Source organism: Podarcis filfolensis (genome assembly GCF_964270895.1).
Source record: "Podarcis filfolensis genome assembly, chromosome: 11".
Lineage (NCBI taxonomy): Eukaryota > Metazoa > Chordata > Lepidosauria > Squamata > Lacertidae > Podarcis > Podarcis filfolensis.
In genome coordinates, this window is record NC_139613.1 from 27505240 (window position 1) to 27522641 (window position 17402).

The window sequence follows — 17402 nt, forward strand, 5'->3', positions numbered from 1 at the left end:
AGGAAAATTGCACATATCCTTTGTGTTGAATACTGTAATGTGTTTGTTTTGCAAAATTGGGGTTTGTGTCTGAAGTTTAAAAGCTGTTTATACTTAAGCTAAGGAAGTGTGTTTTCACTGTGTGATATATTTGATTAGTCTCCCTCTAGGGAGTTTTCTGCGGTAGTTAAATGGTGGTAATTTATCTAATAAAAGTGCTAAGTAGTATAAACTGGAGGCGGTTAAAGGTATTTTTCCATTCCTTCATTGGTTTCCATGATTTTGAACTTTTTCTTGTGGGTTACTTATTCAAGTCAGTAAAAATTTGCTTAATATTATTTTTCAAAGTACTATCTCTTCAGATACGTTTTTCACAACAAAGTTGTAACACGTGTTACATTTAAAGAAATTTATTACCATTTATAGTATTATAGGTTTCCCCCTCCCCCCCAAGCAAGTGTAACTAAAAGGTAAAGGGACCCCGGACCATTAGGTCCAGTCATGGACGACTCTGGGGTTGTGGCGCTCATCTCGCCTTATTGGCCGAGGGAGCCGGCGTACAGCTTCCGGGTCATGCAGCCAGCATGACTAAGCCGTTTCTGGCAAACCAGAGCAGCGCACGGAAACGACGTTTACCTTCCCGCCGGAGCAGTACCTATTTATCTACTTGCACTTCGTGCTTTCGAATTGCTGGGTTGGCAGGAGCTGGGACCAAACAACGGCCCGTCACGGGGATTCGAACCGCCAACCTTCTGATCGGCAAGCCCTAGGCTCTGTGGTTTAACCCACAGTGCCACCTGCGTCCCATAAACTAAGTGGGTGCTATTCAACTAAGTTTACTCAGAGTAGACCTACTGGAAATTAATGAACATGACTATGTTTGGGCTACTCCTTGATTTTGCTTCCTTCCCAACTGGCAAGTAGCAAGTGTGTGTGTGTGTGTGAAGCCAAATACCCATTTAGGTAGAATTGATACTATGAACAATAAACTACTATTTTACATGGCTTTGATTATTGCATACTGGATTATTTAACCAAGAAACAAGCCTGCTACAAAAGACTGCAGACTTAATTTGGAAATCTGCACTTGAAACGCAGACTGACAGATTGGCTATGCATCCCCTGAGATTTTGTTAATTAAACAAGTTCCCTTCTAACATTGATTTTTTTTTTGGGGGGGGGGTACATTCTTAAGTACGGCCAGTAGTTGGTTTATAAAACTGTAAGTAAAGATATTGGTGTAAGTAACTGAGTTAACCATCTTAGTTCATAAACAAAAAATGGACCTATGTATCGTTGTGGCCAGCAAACATTTAAAATATAGCATTCATGTGTTTGCATAAGACTAGAAGAATGTTCAGTAAAAGGACATGCATGCATGTGTGAGACTGGTTTATTTTATTTTTATTCAGCCACTTTCTACAACAGTTGGATCCCTTTTGGTCTTTCCTGCCTCATCAACTTTCCCAGTTTCCCTTACTTTCTCAATTTCTTTTGATCCTCTGTCTCTTATCTTCAGACTTATCACTTAACTGCCCAGAGGACTCAGATCTCAGGGCACACCAGCTGCAACAATAACTTCAAAAGGCATGTTAAAGCAGCTTGTGAAAAGTACTCGTTTGTGCACAGACCTCTCTGTATGCTATTCTGTTTTTATTTTCTCTGAACAGAGCTAATACAGATTAAGGAAAGATATATAGAACTGATCCGGACCAGTTTTCCTTTATGAACTGACTTAATTCAGTTGCCTTGTAATTGATGGCTCTTTGTAACCTAGTCTTCCAGTTAGTTTCAGGTGTGTTGGAATGAAGGCTGCCAAATTCAGGTTTACCCAAGATCAGATAGCTCATGGATAACCATCATGAAATGCCTGTAAAATGTCAGTTTGGGGAAGGACATAGTTGAATGAATCCACCTTTATTCAGTTCATGGTTTCTTTAAGGAGTTCTCGTATTCTGCCTTGAAAACTAATGTCTGTGAATCATTTTATGAAAATGTTGGATTGAGTTTCAGACTTCTGGTTCCCGGTGGTGCATTAAATCCTTCCTTCTATTGGCAAGGAAGAAAGGGGGATCCTTTGTTTAGCCAGACAAATTCAAAAACTGTCAACTCCAGATGTTCTTAGAGAGACTCCAGGCAGGCCTTGCTACAGAATAGAGAATGGCCCTTGGGACTCTACTGTAGATACTGAGTTTCATTTAGTATTTTAGCGTCATAGTAGCAGTTGAAAGGAAAGGTGAAAATAAAGCAGTTGAATACAGTATACTATTAATGATGAGGGGTTGCCAATTATATATAAAATTTCTATCTTTCCTTTCTCCCAGTGCAGAAGCCAAAGTGGTTCTGCACTATAAATATTTTAAAAAGTAAGTAGCCATATTAAAACAGCACTAGAAAACTATTTAAAGTGCACATGCACACAAAAGTACAACACCCACTCTCAGAAGATCCTAGCATAACATCAGTTACTGGCCAAAGGCCTGGTGGAACAAAAAAAAAAAGTATTTGTCTGCCAGTGGATGGAAAGCAGAGAGAAAGCCAGCCTAGCCTCTTGTGGAAGAGGAGCTTCACAATCTGAGAACAGAGAACAGCTGCCCAAAAGGTCCTCTCTTGTGTCCATGCCTGTGAAGGTGGCAGGACTGAGAGAAAATCTGCCCTCTCGGAAGATATCAGGCTCATACAGAGAGATATGGTCCTTCAGATAGTATGAACCCAGGCTATATTTAAATATATACTAGTTCTGATTGGAGGCCCCACTGTTTTGAATGTCTGTTTCCTTATTAATTGGGCATGAACAACCAGCAGTCTTATTTTCAGCATAGGGGTGGTGGTATAATCTGAAACTTCTTAAACTGAGAGAATGTATATCTCCATCTATGTCTGTCTGTCTCTCCCCCCCCCCCAAAAAAGCTAGATTTTAAAGACTGATAGAATAAGCATGTTTTAGAGCAGTACTGGAATTATGTGTGATGAGTTTTGTAGAGTATATTACTTCTTTGTTGTGCATTGTTTCTTTTTAGTATACTGTTACCAAGCGACCCTCTTTCTCCAACTTCTTCCACGGAGTTCCAGAAGGTGGTACTGGCACTGTTGCTCTCCATGGAAATTACCTTGTGGGGTTCCACAAGGTTCAGTTTTGTCTCCTGTACTATTTAACATCTGCAGGAATTTTTCAGGGTGAAATCATCTGGAGTCGTTGGGTTTGATGCTTTCAGTATGGTGTCGACACCTAGCTGTTTTCCTTGTTCTCGTCCAATCTACATGTGGTAGAATCTTCCTTCACCAAGAATCTGGGACCAGTGTTAGACTAGTTCAGCACTGGTTGCTAGTGTGTTTCTAGACCGATTTCAGGACTTCTGGCTCTCCAGCTCATTGTTGGCCTATAAGTCCCATCAGCGCCCACCCCAGTTTGGCCAATGGTCAAAGATGACCAGTGTAGCCCAGCAATATTTGGAGGGCCACAGGTTAGTCATTACTGTCCACCACTGTCCAAAATAGGTCCCATTATCTCAAAGGATTTTTTCCTCTCATTGTGTTCCATCCCTATTCCTAGGATCAAGATCTGCTAATGAAAATCTGTGTTTTTGGGTTTCTATTCTTTTTGGACTTTAGGTTAGTACAGTCTTCCTTAACCTGATCCTTCTCCAGATGTTTTGGACTAGAACTCTTGTCAGCCCCACACAGCATAGCCAATGTTCAAGAATGATGGGGGTTGTAGTCTTAACAATGTACGGATGGTGCCAGGTGAGGGAAACCTGGGTTAATATTTAATAGGAGTGAAACTCCTTAAGTTGAAGCCTAAACATTTTGGAATGCTGTTCTCTGGGAATGCTGTTCACTGGGAGATCTGTCTACCTGTCATCTTCTCTTGCTATTTTTCAAAGGCAGGAGAAGGCATTTTCATTCTATTGGGCCTTGGAAGCTTGGCTTTTAGATTGCCTCTCACTGTTTTCAATTTTTCTCTTTGCGCTTTATACATTAATTTTGTTGCGTTTTGAAATGGGTTGGATCCAGAGTACTCAGAGCTTGACTCATTTTTTTTCCTTTTTGTCTCCAAAAGCTGCTTCAGGGGTTGGAGGCCTAGAAGAGTCGGGTAGATAATGCTTGGGGGCAGCTGGCCGGAAGGGGGAATTGACTGCTAAAAAAGAAACCCTTTGTTCTCAGAAACCTCTGCAGATAACAAAAGGTCTGTAGAGAGCAATAGGTCCCAGGTTCAGTCTTTGGTATCTCCAGCTGTCAGGAGCCAGAGTCAGGAGTAGGTCAGCCATAAAAAAAAACCTGGTGTCAGTAAAGTTAACTCTTTATTCAAAAAATAAAGAGGCAGGCCTAGTGAACCCAGCAACTCTTCCCAGAATGTCTTGCCCCAAGGAGGCAGTTGCTAGTGCTGAAGGTCCCTACCTTCCCACTTCTCTCTAAGATTTCCCCCATGGGTGTAGTCAGGGTTTTTGTTGGGAGGGCACGCTATTGTTAGAGGGGGCAGAAGCTCAGGTTTGTATTGATTTTTATTGATGGGGGGCAGCTGTCCCCTCCCCCCCTTGGCTATGCCCATGGCTTCTTCCCCATAACACGCACATAGTTTTTAGAGGAGGAAAACAAGAAAAAAAATATTCTAAACGAAACAGTGGATGTATGATTTTTGTGGTTCATGCTGTGGCCACAGACATGTGATCTGACGGTGAGTTTGGGGTAGCCCAGTGCAAAAATCCTGAGGATCCATGTGGATCCATGCTTTGTAACCACGTTTTTGCACCACTGCGGCCCCAGGCAACAGTGGGTGCGTGATTTTTTTGGTGCAAGCTGTAGCCATGGACATGCTGTCTGATCTGATGGTGAATTTGGGGTGACCCAGTGCAAAAATCCTGAGGATCTATGTGGATCCATGCTTTGTAACCACGTTTTAAGTGGGGAGGGAAGGAAAAGCATTCAAGGGACAAGGAACATGCGTGGGTGGGTGGAGAAGAATGCTGTTAAATAATGCAGAAGAGGGGTATAAGAGGAGAAGGCTCCTCTCCTCTCCCGCTTTGCTCCTTTAAAGCAAGCAGGCTCTCTGTCCCTCTCTCCTCCCCACTCAGCGGCTCTTCTCCCGCTTTGCTGTTTTAAAACAAGCCACGGAGGAGAGAAGGAAGGGGAACCATGGATCCTCTGCTCACGACTGCAGCAGATCCCCCCGCCATCTGTAGGCATTCGCTCCATAACACGCACAGACATTTCCCCTTACTTTCTAGGAGGAAAAAAGTGAGTGTTATGGTGCAAAAAATACAGTACTTCCTTAGCAGCCTAAGGCTCTGGCATCTTGCTTCTCTTTGTTCCACGTTCTTCATTTCTCTGTATATTTTGGGAGACCAGGGGGGAGGAGAGCTGGTCACAGCAAGAGGGGAAAATTCCCTGGCTTCTTCAACTGCCTGCCTCCACACTCAGCCCCTTGACCCTCCCTCCTGCTTCTGCACTCTGCCACAGCCTTCTCCTGCTCACCAAACCCTGTTACCTCTTCAGTTTCTGACACTTTCTCTTCCTAGTCTGCCCCCTCTTCTCCCTTTGACCACTCACTGTTGTCCTAGCACCAGTCTCTTGGCTCTGAGCCTTCTTTCCTTGGGGGCTCTCGAGCTGGTGCCTTTGACCAACTCTCTGTGCCCAACCAGAAAGGAACAGGAATGGCTTCTGTCTGAAATCCAGGTGGGCTGCTGTCAATCAGGCCACCTCACTCAGTATTGTATATCCTGATTGACAGACTAGAAGCTTCTTAATTTTTTTAGTTGGATTCAACAGTCTGTATTTAATTCTCCCTCTCTCCCTCTCCCTCTCCCTCTCCCCCTCTCTCTCTCTTTGTGTGTTTGTGTGTGTGTTTATAAAAAGTAATACTAATAGTATATGGGAACTGCAGCTTCTGCAGAAAAGAGGCCTTTGTTTCAGGCAACCATCTGCAAAAATCATATGGGAGGTAATGCACTCCAGCCCACTATTTTTGCTACTTTCCAAAATAAGGTCCTATATTTACATTAGATAAAGCATAATATCCAGTGTGCTGTAACAGTTAGAGAACAGATAGCCAAAATGGTGTCCTCAGATGTGTTGTACTCTAGCTTCCATCTGGGCTCTCAGCCAGCATGACCAGTTGTCAGGGATGATGGAAGTTGTAGTCCATTAACATTTGGATTTGGTTAGCTCTGGGTTAGGCTGTTAGGCTAGGCCTGTGGAGACCTAGGTTTGATCCTTGGTTGGCTTTAAGTAAAGCACTTTTGGTTATCCTGGACTCTTTATGCTATTTAAAACCAACTGGTCATACATGGTTGTTGGGAGAATAACATAGAACATAACGAAGGGAGGGATTTAAATATGAAAAATAAATGAAGTATGCATATTGAACAGTTATAACAGACTTTTTAATATCCACTTGCCTTTTCATCTGGGGTGGTCAGATGAAATCAGTGAAGAATACAGTATATAGGGCAGACTGCAGGTTTGGAATCAGTATTTGAATGATTCCAAATGCTATCTACATGGAGAAGATAGCAGAGTAAGGCTCAGGCTACTAAAATTGTTCCTTCCTAAAGTGCTGCAGGTTACTTGCAGGGAGAGTTTTTACAAGGGTGTAAATTATAAAATGCCACCTCACACATGCCTGTAGCCTAAGAACCCTCAAATTCAATGCAGCCATTCAGTCAGGTGCTTGATAAATCCACATATTCAGTGGCCCAAGCAGGTAGCAAATATGGAAAGTTTATCCAGAGACCCTGGGTACATTCAGCTCTGAGTATTGCTAGTAGTGCAGGCCTGCTTTAAGTGAAGCGTGGGTAATTAATTCGAAAGCAACATCATTGTATGCTTTGTGCACATGAGTCTTGGTTCATGTGTGTTCCATACCTTCTTCTCCCATGGGAGGAATGAGGACTTTGACCATGTTTCATTTAACTTTCCATTGTTTAGATAAATGGATAAACCAGAGATCATGGTGTAAAACAAACTCTAGTCAGTTTCCAAACAAGGTGCTTGTTTAACTAACCGGAGTTCATTTTAAACTACAGTATCTGAATTGTATGCAATCCAGGCTTCATGGAAAGCAAAACTAAATTCTTCTAAACTTATCCTCTTGACCACATGGAAGGAAAAGAGTGGGTTTAGTGATATTTGCAGTTGTTACTTGAGAAGCAGGCCTTCTGAAGTTTGTAAGTGCTTCTAAATTATCATGCCTAACCTGACAGTGTTTGAGATAAGTTGTAAATAAGCCAATAACTACTTTTACTTCCTACAGGCAAAGCACAAAGAGGAAGAATTCAGAGAATCAAAAACAGCACTTTCATTAGTTTTAGAAAGATTTTAGGGTCAGGAAAACATCCCCTTTTGAGTTTCAGCAGAAAATTCCAGGAAGCCAAGGGTAACTTCCTACATGGTGTGGGGGCCCTTCGGAATTTCCTTTTTTTAAAAAAGAGAGCTCATGTTCCCATAGGAAAAAGTCATGTTTTAACACTGCGGTGATACTTGTACTTGACTTAACATTCTGCAATAACTCTGAGATATATAATGGTGCATTTCACCTTTAATATGGGAATGCAGAAAGCTTGAATTTGGAAAACAAAACAGTTGAATCCACATGGCCCAAATGGCAGGCCTAGATAATCCAGCTTCCATTTGATTCTATAAGAGTTAGGTAAACGCACTGAGTTCTCAGCTGGATAAGAACATAAAGCCAGTGGCCCATCTAGTCCAGCATCCTGTTCTCACAGTGTCCAACCAGATTCCTGTGCGAAACCCACAAGCAGGAACTGTGCACACAGCACTCTCCCCTCCTATGGTTTGTAGCAGCAACTGGTATTCACAGATAAGGGTGTACTTCATAAAAAAGACACAAGCTTGTGAGCCTGTAGAATTAGCCTACAACAAGCTATGAGTACCTAGTAAAATTACAGGTACCTAGTAAATCTTGCTTTTGAAGACAAACTTGCCAAGATAATACAAAATGCAAAACAGGCTGTTTTTCTCCTCCTTTGTCATGTATATACATTCATATTGTGTGCATATGTGATGACTATTCTTTTATAAACTATCAGTCTTTCTGGAACAATAGAATAGAAGAATAGGAGAAGAATAAAACTGAGGAAAATAGCATGTCCTCATCTGGAGTACTTCATGTAGCCTGTTAGTCATTTATACAGCATCGTCTTAACTAGATAAAATGGCCAAACAAATCCATTTCAGAGAATAAGATTTAGCTTGGCAGAGTGCTCTGCCTCAGCTATTGAATAAGGGCATTTATCTTCACCACCTTTCTAAAGCTGATGACAAAGAGCCAATGAAACTATAAAGATTCTGTTTGTTTTATTACAAGAAGAACAGACTGTAATTTTTTATGAAAATACTGAATAGACTGTAGCAACATTTAAACACTCTGCTCTAGTGTGATCCTAGAATGACAAAAAACACATTAAAAAAGCAAAGAAAAGGTTCTTTGTGGTGAACTCTAAACCACAGTTAACATTCCCACTTTCCTTGCGGTTGGATATTTCTCCATCTACAAAAATGAGTGCAATGTTAACTCCTTCAAAACAGTGGCAAAAACCATCTCCAATTTCTCTTCATGGCATTGGAGAGCAACCATTTTTGCATGTTTTGTTTTGAAAAACTGTTTGGGTGAGCGGTGGATCTCCCTGTTCAGAGGGCTATGAAAATCAAGGGCAGTTCTCTAGAGGCAGAAATGCCAAAGGGGTAAAACAGAGTAAGCTGCTTTAGTTTGTTAAATCTAGTCATAACAGCATGTAATTGAGACGAATGAAAGGCCTTCAGTTTTTCACAATAACTCAATTTTTCTTTTGTTCTTGAGATCTGAGTTGAATCTTGAAGTATAATAGTTCTTGGTCAGTTAGAGGAAAAAATAAATTAGCACACACCCAGTGTTAAGTCCCATGCATCTCAATGTCTAAACAGGCCTGGCTTTTCTTAAAATATGTACCCAATATATTTAAACATTGATTCTTTAAAAAAAAACTGTTGTATATGCAGTTATACTGAAGCTATGATAGAAGCTCAATGTAATTTAAAACTGCCACATTGGTGTGGTTAAAGGTTAGCCATTTTTCTGTTCTCTCGTGGATATGAAGGTGTATATCTGAGGCAATCGGCCAGTGTGAGACTTTATACCTCCAACTTTTACTTAGTGATCTAAAACCCAAGCTTCAAATATCCCAATAAAAGAACAGATGATCTTATGGAATGTTGACAGTCTAGCCAATGGTCTTGCCTAATGCAATTTTCAGAAGTATAAGGGAAGACAGTTCCCATAATTCTTTGGAAGGAACCATGTGCTTTAAAGTGTGCGTTGAATATGCTTTAACTGCATTCTGTGGATCTGCCCAGAACTAGGTTGGGTTATGTCTTCTGGCAGCCTCATGGGGTCCAAAAGGTTCAGGAAAAGGGATGCACGGGAATCTGCTAAGCATCTGCTACGTGACAGGTTCCTTAGACTAAGGAACAAAGCTGAAGGAAGCAACTCTCTAAGGACATCTATACCCTTTTCTTAGCTCCCCAGCTGTTCCAGCTACACTGATGAACTGCAGTATAATTACCATTATTTGGGCTGGGCTGTAGAGCAGGAAAGACCAGACCAATAGCTTCCTCTGCCAGAAAGCTGTTCCACTGGCACTGGTCCCTGGTTTGAATCTCCTGGTGACTTAACGGAGAGCTTAAGTAGTGATTGACATAGTATTGACATAGTATTTAGCTGCCTATAGCTTTTGCTGCACTTCTCTGTAAATCTCATGCTGTATATGAAATACTTTCATACTGCGTTTTCAAATTAGCCTCTTTAAAGTCAGTGTTTGCTACATTGCTTTTTATAATATTTTTCATTGTTGCTTTGTTCTGCAAAGGTTACAGAAAGTTCAGTGCTATTTCCTTGTTTGTTAAGTAAGTACACCAGTTGCCTTGCCATATCTCCTGGTAGTTGAAAAGAATATGTTTAGTCTGAGGTACATAGGTAAAAATTTCAGACAGATGTTTCCTATAAACATGGAAGCTGAGGGTTGCTTTTGTTCCCCTGAATACAATATGGGGCATATGCTGAGTTGTGAAATGATTTGCCCATGCAAACGGCTGCTTATTTAATGTAAACTTTTGTCTGGTGTGTGGGATTTCCTTGCTTGTTTTGTAATGTTGATTGCTGTGTTATAACAACAGAACTCATTTATTTTGTAAGAGGTAGGAAGCAAAACAAACAGTGTGAAGGCAAAGGAGGCATTTGTTAAGGAGACAGACAAAGGTGTCTACCTTTCTGTTCCGTATCACTTGCTTACTTTCATTTTTTAAAATAATAATAATAGAAGAAGAAGAAGATAGTTCTACATTGCTGATAGTCTAAACCCACAGCCCTAAGCATTTTCAGTCTAACCAAAGAACAGTTTGTATTTTCCTTTCATATGTGTATATTGATATTAAAATAGCCTTCAGTAGCCATCACTATTAGAAGAAATCCATCAGTTGCTTTCAGCATAGTGCTAAGTAATTCCTTGTGTAAGTAAAGCTACTTCCACTTTGGCAATGGGACTCTCTTCCCATCACCACCACCACACTCTCCTTCCAGGTGCATGCCAACATCTGTCACAGAGGTTCTCCCAACTCTCCAGATTAGATCTGTGGATAGAGAGAAGAGGAAAGGGTGGAAAGTCCTCTTGCACAAGTCATTCCCCTCATGGAATTATTTAAAAGAATACTGCCCAATAGTATTCGCGGTACATGAACTAACAGAGAAAATATAGTTCTGGGCCAACACCACTGTGTGTCAGCTGGTGCTGCTCCTTCCTTTACACCCCATGACTATGGGTACAATCAACCATTGTGATCTTACAGCACAACTTGGATTCTTAAGATTGATCTTGTGCTCAGGAGTTGGCTGTTAAATCTTAACTGTATGTAAGCCATCTGGAAAATCTCATTACTGAAATCAGATACTTCAAAAGGAAGAACTAAGTTTAGCACTTCATGTGTTAAGTTATCATACATGCTGTGAAACATCCAGAATGTTAATTTTTCAGTGACGTAAACAGGTTCTGCTAATGAAATGTTTTAAAATTTGGAGCATGCACTGTGAAATGCTGAGTGATTTCTTAACTGCTATACCTATATTTTTACATTGCATCTAAATTATTTTCCCAGGTATATCCTGCATTTATGAAGGGATGCAAAGTTTCAACAAAAGAAATACAAAACAGGTGAGTAAACTGGAGGGTACTTTTTTGATGTGCTGAATAGCTCTGCATGTAACTTGGGGGATGATGTAATGAGGAACAATCCATCAGATTATGTGATAGCAGTAGAAATTAGACTGATAACATTTGCATTATAGAAGTCTTATGGTGAACGTAACATTTCTTTACTGAAAGCTGCCCACTACATTCCATTACCAGGTGCTGGTAGCCATGGGGTGGGGGTGGGGAGTTCTTGTGCTTGACACATGCAACTTGTTCAGCCATTGAGGGAACAAGATGCTGGACGAGATGGGCTGTTGGTCTGATCCAGCAGGCTCTTCTTCTGTTTTAGGTTCATTTTTTAAAATTCTAATTGAAACGCTTTGTATCCAAATGTGAGGTTTGAAGTTGCTTGACCAGGCAAGCTTTCAGAAGTTTTCTACACAGCAGAAAAGATTGAGGATGGTCTTTGCAGAGGTTGTTCTTCCTCTTGACAATTGTCCTAACCCTTCTCTTTTACTATACTTTTAATGATGAATTTGCAGGGTGGTGTTCATCTCTACTTGAAAAGGTATTTACCTAGATAGGTTGCTTGTTTTGCCTGGCTGCATCATTGTTTGTTTTGTTTTTGTTTTTAATTACATTTTTATTCTGTTTTTCCTCTAAGAGCATTCAGGGCAACATTTTGGGTTTTCCCCATCCCCCATTTTATCCTCACAACAACCTTGTGAATTAGGTTCAGACTATGAGATATTGGCTGGTTCAAGATCATCCAATGACCTTCAAGTCTGAATGGTTATTTGAAGCTGGGTCTTCCCAGTTGTATTCTGACACTCCTTGACTTATGCACCATACTGGCCCTGGAAACACATATGCCAGGATTCCATTTTAAGTTATCTCCCCTTTCCCTCTTTTATTATTCTGACAAATCAGTAGCAATTTTATTAGCTGTGTTTAAGAAAAACAGTTCAATTTCAGCACTTTATTGCTTCAGTTTGTCCTATTTCAAACAAAGAGTCTTGTGATGCCTTTATACTAACGTCTCTTCCAAGCAATCTGTTTATTTGAGCATCCATCTGAATTGGTTTGTGGTGGGGCTGTGCAACATTGTGTTAAACAACTGTTATTCCACACTTTCCAGTGCATTTTCCTGTCTCTTTCCTACCTCTAAAATATCAGGTTCTTTTTTTGTGGGGGGGGGAGTGAGTCCGAAGTCCACTTAAATTGCACAACTTAAATTTGCCAGGAAGTGATTGAGTCTCTCCCACAAAACACTGAAAGTCTGGAAGTGACCTAAAAATTTATTATGACATAAGATTTTATGCACCACAGCCTACTTCATCTGGTGAAATGTAATCCTAAATTGCTCAGCATTTGGTGGTGGTGGGAGGAATGCTTTCTGAGGGAAATGAAATGCTAAAAGAACACAGTGACAATTACCTGAAAGCAAGTGACCGTTTAATATTACAATGTCTTTATAACATTATTAGAAAGTTTGAAGGGTTCTTGGCAATATTGTTGTTTGAAAATGGAAGTGAGAAATGTAAAACATTAACACTCTGATCCCACGCATGTTTACTTGGAAGTAAACTACATTAATTTCAATGCCAGTTACTTCAAAGTGGGTGTGCTTAGAGTCACATTCTTCTTTTGAAGGAAAATCATAATAATGGCTTTTGTAACTTGTTTATTTGTTTCCCCTCCTCTGGTGTGCATTTATTATTATTTCAGTAGAGGAGTTTGTTGATTTCTTGTTTCTTATTCTTACTGTTCTTTGAAAACATATATTTTTAAAAACCCACGTATCTCATGTTTCAAGAACAAACATTTCAATATTTGGAAAGGAGTGACCTAAGCAATGCAGAACAGGGGTGATCTCATTACTGGACTTTATCCAATTTTTGTAGGCTATAACTCTAATATTTTAAGCACCCTAGTCTCTCCCAAGTATATTTCAAGCTGTGTTGTGTGAGATGAGATCAGCATCTTGCATCCAGCAGAAAATTACTGCCTAATTACCAGCAATAAATCAGTGTAGCTTTCTTTTAAAAACAAAACAAAAACAAAATTAAAGTTCACTGTAGCCAGAACCACGAATATTACTTGAGTGATAATAAATGGACAAATACTATCTTTTTGGGGGTGGAAGGTGTTTTTTTAAAAAAATGCTCACATTTTAAAATTAAAAAGTATATTTAATTGTGATGTGAAAAATATAAAAGTCAAACACATTTAGAAATAATATTCAAGAAAACAAAGGTGCAATAATCCTAACTAGTTTGTTTTGTTTATTTGCTTTTTAAAAGTATGGTATGATGTATAGCCACTAGATAGGCAAGAGTGTTGTTCTAAAATGATAGTTGAGATTATGGAAGTCTGTTATTTATTAGTTTGTTGTTCATGTGAGAGATATAATAATAATACCTTTATTGTCATTGCCCCCTCTCAGGGACAACGAAATTACTTGACTGCTCCATAAAAACACTAATTAAAACAATACAGTATAGTACAGCAAGGAAGATTAGATGACTTTCAAAGTCCAGGCTTCCCATTCAGGGCCGAGATCGCTCTGGAGAAGAAGCTGTTCTTAAGACGGCTCGTTCTTGTCTTCATCGTCCTGTATTTCCGTCCCGATGGCAGGAGCTATGTGATAAATAGCTATCACATTTCAAAAAAAAGAGCCTTGCTTGTTTGCACTCCCCAACCCCTAAGAGTCTGCTTTTGGTAAGTGATTTTTTTATTCGGAGGGAACCAAGTACTAGATCCTTCCATCTAGTACTAGTACTGCCATCTAGTACTATCACTTCTGCATTAAGTAGCTTGATGAAGTTGATGAAGTTTTCCAGGAATATTGAAAATTCATTAAGAACTTAAGAAGAGCCCTGTTGGATTACACCATGTTGTTTCCCACAGTGACCAAACAGATGTCTATGGGTAACCTTGAAGCAGGACATGAATGGAATATCCCTCTCCTGATCATTGTCCTCATAGTCAGAAACATGCTGCCTCTCACGCTGAAGGTAGTATAGTCTCCATAAATAATACTCATTAGGTTCTGATTGTACTTACTAGTGATTTTCATTCCCCATTGACTTTATTCATTCATTCACTCCTGACACTGGCATGCTGTCCCATAACAGAGTGTTCTCAGGGCAGTTGCTTATCTGTCAAGGAACCTCTGCATGTTGCAAAGAATTCTGTGGATGGGAAAATGTTATGGGACAGTTCATACAAGATAACTCAAGACAGCTTCTCCCCTTAACCTAACCGTTCATCTTGCCAAGGAGGCTTCTCTGGTGCTTAAACCTGATGCCTTTTTGGTGTGAGGTAAAGTCCTCCTTACTTACTGAGGCTTTTAAAGATGTGGGTTTTATGTTAAGAATTCTGCAGTTAAGTATAGTTTTTGTATGCACTCCTTAAAATCTGTGAGTTAGGAAAAGGGTGATTGTGCACACAGAAAATAATGCATTTGAACATGAAAGTTTAAGAACTTTTAAAGGCCTAAAACTTTCACTAAATAAGAGCACATTCTTTCCCACAGTTAATGTTGTTTTGTTTGTTTATTGGGAAAAGTCAGTGCTGTGAAGAACAAAAGGAAATTCAATACTTGGGAGGTTGAAAACAACTATTGAAATCAAACTGGTTTTCAAGATCAAACTAAGCATTTTTCTTCCTGGAGATTGGATGCACATCAGGTCACTTCCTGGAGCTGTCAGATTCATTATAAATGTAAACGGTTCTTGAGAAGGGGGACACATATGCTGAGGCAATATTTTTTTTTACACAGCCATTCAAAATTTAACATTTTTTAAAATGTCTATCCTCTGGTGACTGGCCTTTGGTTTTCCTTCCTGTGAATTGCCACATTTTAATCCCCCTTATTTAATTAAGCTGTCAATCATTTTGCTTCAGTGCTGGGGCAACCTGGTCTTATCCAAGGTTTTTGTGGCACAAGTTCCTGCTCCTGCTCCAGCTGCTAAAGCAGCATGCTGGGTGAAGTAAGTGTTCTGCTCCCATTCTTCCCTGAAGCACTCCAAACACCCTTTTTAAACAGGTTTTCATGGTGCAGGCACACCGCCAGATATACAGGGAACCTTTGTTGGCCCTTAGGATGCTGCACAAGGGGCCATGGGCAGCCTCATTTCTGTGCCATTTTGTGACATAAGCACTGAAGGAGGAGGAGCCACTGCCTCAACAGGAGGACAGGAACGAGCTTTCCCCTTGTTAAGCAGAACTTGGAGCTGTATGGTTGAAGTTCTAGACACTTTGATCATGGCACATTACTAATGAAGTTCAACTTATTAAAGATAGCGTTTTCATAGGAGGAAATCCAATGCTTGTGCCATAGCTTTTGATCTAGCAGAGGGAGGGAGGGTGATTCCCCTTTCCCCGATTCTTTCTTTGTACTACAACTCCCCCTGCCACCTTCCTGTGATGGCCTGGGACTCGGGCTCAGAACCAGAGGAGACTCAGTCTGCACCGGATCCTTTGCCTCAGGCATCACCTGAACCAAGTCTGAGGCCTGATCCTGAAGAGTCCCAGTCTGCACAGGTTCCCCTGCAACAAACACCAGCTGGGCCCGAGTCAGAGGCCTGAGCCTGCCCTGACTCCAGATGTGGGGATTACCTCATTGCCTTCAGCTGGGCCATCACTTACAGCTGCTCCACTACCGGTTTGGTCAGGGGAGGCTGAGGCGGCCCCTGGGTCTAGTAACCCACCGACGTCTCCCGAGCTGCAGAGACTAAGGTCTGAGAGAAGGAGAGACCTGAGTACTCGCAGGAGGAGTGCTCGCCTTAGGGCGAAACAGGGAGGTGAGTCGCCGGGGGATCAGGACCGGCCGCTACCCCGACAAAGATAAAAGGCTGTTGGACCCCGCCCAGGTTGCGGGAGCAACATTGCTGTATGCTAGATCCTGCCTGAGATCCTGTACCTGTCCTTGCCTGGTTTCCTGCCTCGTGTCCTGCCTTGGCCCTGTTGGACTGACTCCTAGCGGAACCTTCGGATTCTGGACCGCGTTTCACAAGTTATCCCCGGGCCCAGCACACTTCCAAGCTGTTCTGGAGCGTCTCCCAACTCTCTAAAATGGGGCTGTAGTAGAAAGGGGAAATAAGAGGATGTAGCCTCACCCCCTCCTATGTTAACAGATTTCCCCACTGGATTAAAAGCCATTCCACAAGTGGAACAACAGCACTGGATGCCATTCATAATGTTATAAGAAATACACACATAGGCATCTCATTTTGCTTGCTTTCACAAGCATGCTTGACAACAGTATTTACCAAGAAGAATGTTGTGGTCTGAAGGGTCTCATGAACATATAAATAGAAAAATCACAATTAAAAAGCTGTCTAACCAAAATAGGATCTTTTGCATAGGTCTTGGAAAAGAAAGAGGGAGAACATAATCTGCATGCCTCCAGGCTCCTTGAGACTTTAATCGGCCTCTAATTGCTTGAGTTCACTAATACTCGGGTTGTCTCATTCATGCTGAAACCAAACAAATTCTGTACAGATACACTCAAGTGAGTAGAGCATCGTCTCTTAATCTCAAGGTCATGGGTTTGAGCCCCACTTTGGCCCAAAGATTCCTGCATTGCAGGGGATTGGACTAGATGGCCCTCACGGTCCCTTCCAACTCTTCTATTCTATGAAAATAGGCCAGAATTCTGCAGCCAAAAAATTCTTTACAGGCTCATAGGCACACATTGCCTTATTGCCTAGAAGCTGCACAGTTTCTATATTGTTTTCATGCATGGATGTTTTACTTAAGGATGGACAGACCAGTCTATTTCTGGTCTGTGTCAGTTTTGCATGTTTATTCAGAAGTCTGTTCTATCCCATTTCACCATTTATTGCAATTTATGGGGGGAATTGCATGATATTAAAAATTTAAATAAGTACCTCAATGCTTAAGTATTTTATAAATAAATAATATTAAAATTTTTATATTTTATATCACTGCATGGATTTCTAAAGTACTCTATCCTAAAAAAAAAACAACCAACAACGTTTATGCATTTGGGTACTTCTTTTGAGTTGACAACTTTATTGTAAAACTTGGAAAAGTGTAGGATTTGAAGGATGATTACATTCCAATCTGTGCATTAATTTGGGAAGTGTGAATTAGGTCAGTTTGTTTAAAAACATAGATCAATACTTTGCCCCATCCCTAGTTTTATATACAGTTCTACATCATTGTAAATGAAGCCTGTTGAAAGGCATGTATAAATTTTGGATTCCACCCCCTCCA

At 40.8% G+C, this 17402-nt stretch overlaps 1 protein-coding gene across 4 annotated transcripts in view; it reads left to right on the forward strand.

Moving 5' to 3' along the window:
• The window catches only part of LHFPL2 (LHFPL tetraspan subfamily member 2), a 112126-nt gene that overhangs the window by 37483 nt on the left and 57241 nt on the right, over positions 1-17402 (forward strand). For 2 of the 4 annotated variants that reach the window (XM_083576312.1, XM_083576313.1), the window contains exon 2: positions 11122-11177. The gene's annotated coding sequence lies outside the window, so the exon portion shown is untranslated. Of the gene's footprint in view, positions 1-10853; positions 10875-11121; positions 11178-11704; positions 11725-17402 lie in introns of those variants that run through there. The other 2 variants (XM_083576310.1, XM_083576311.1) reach the window with 2 other exon arrangements.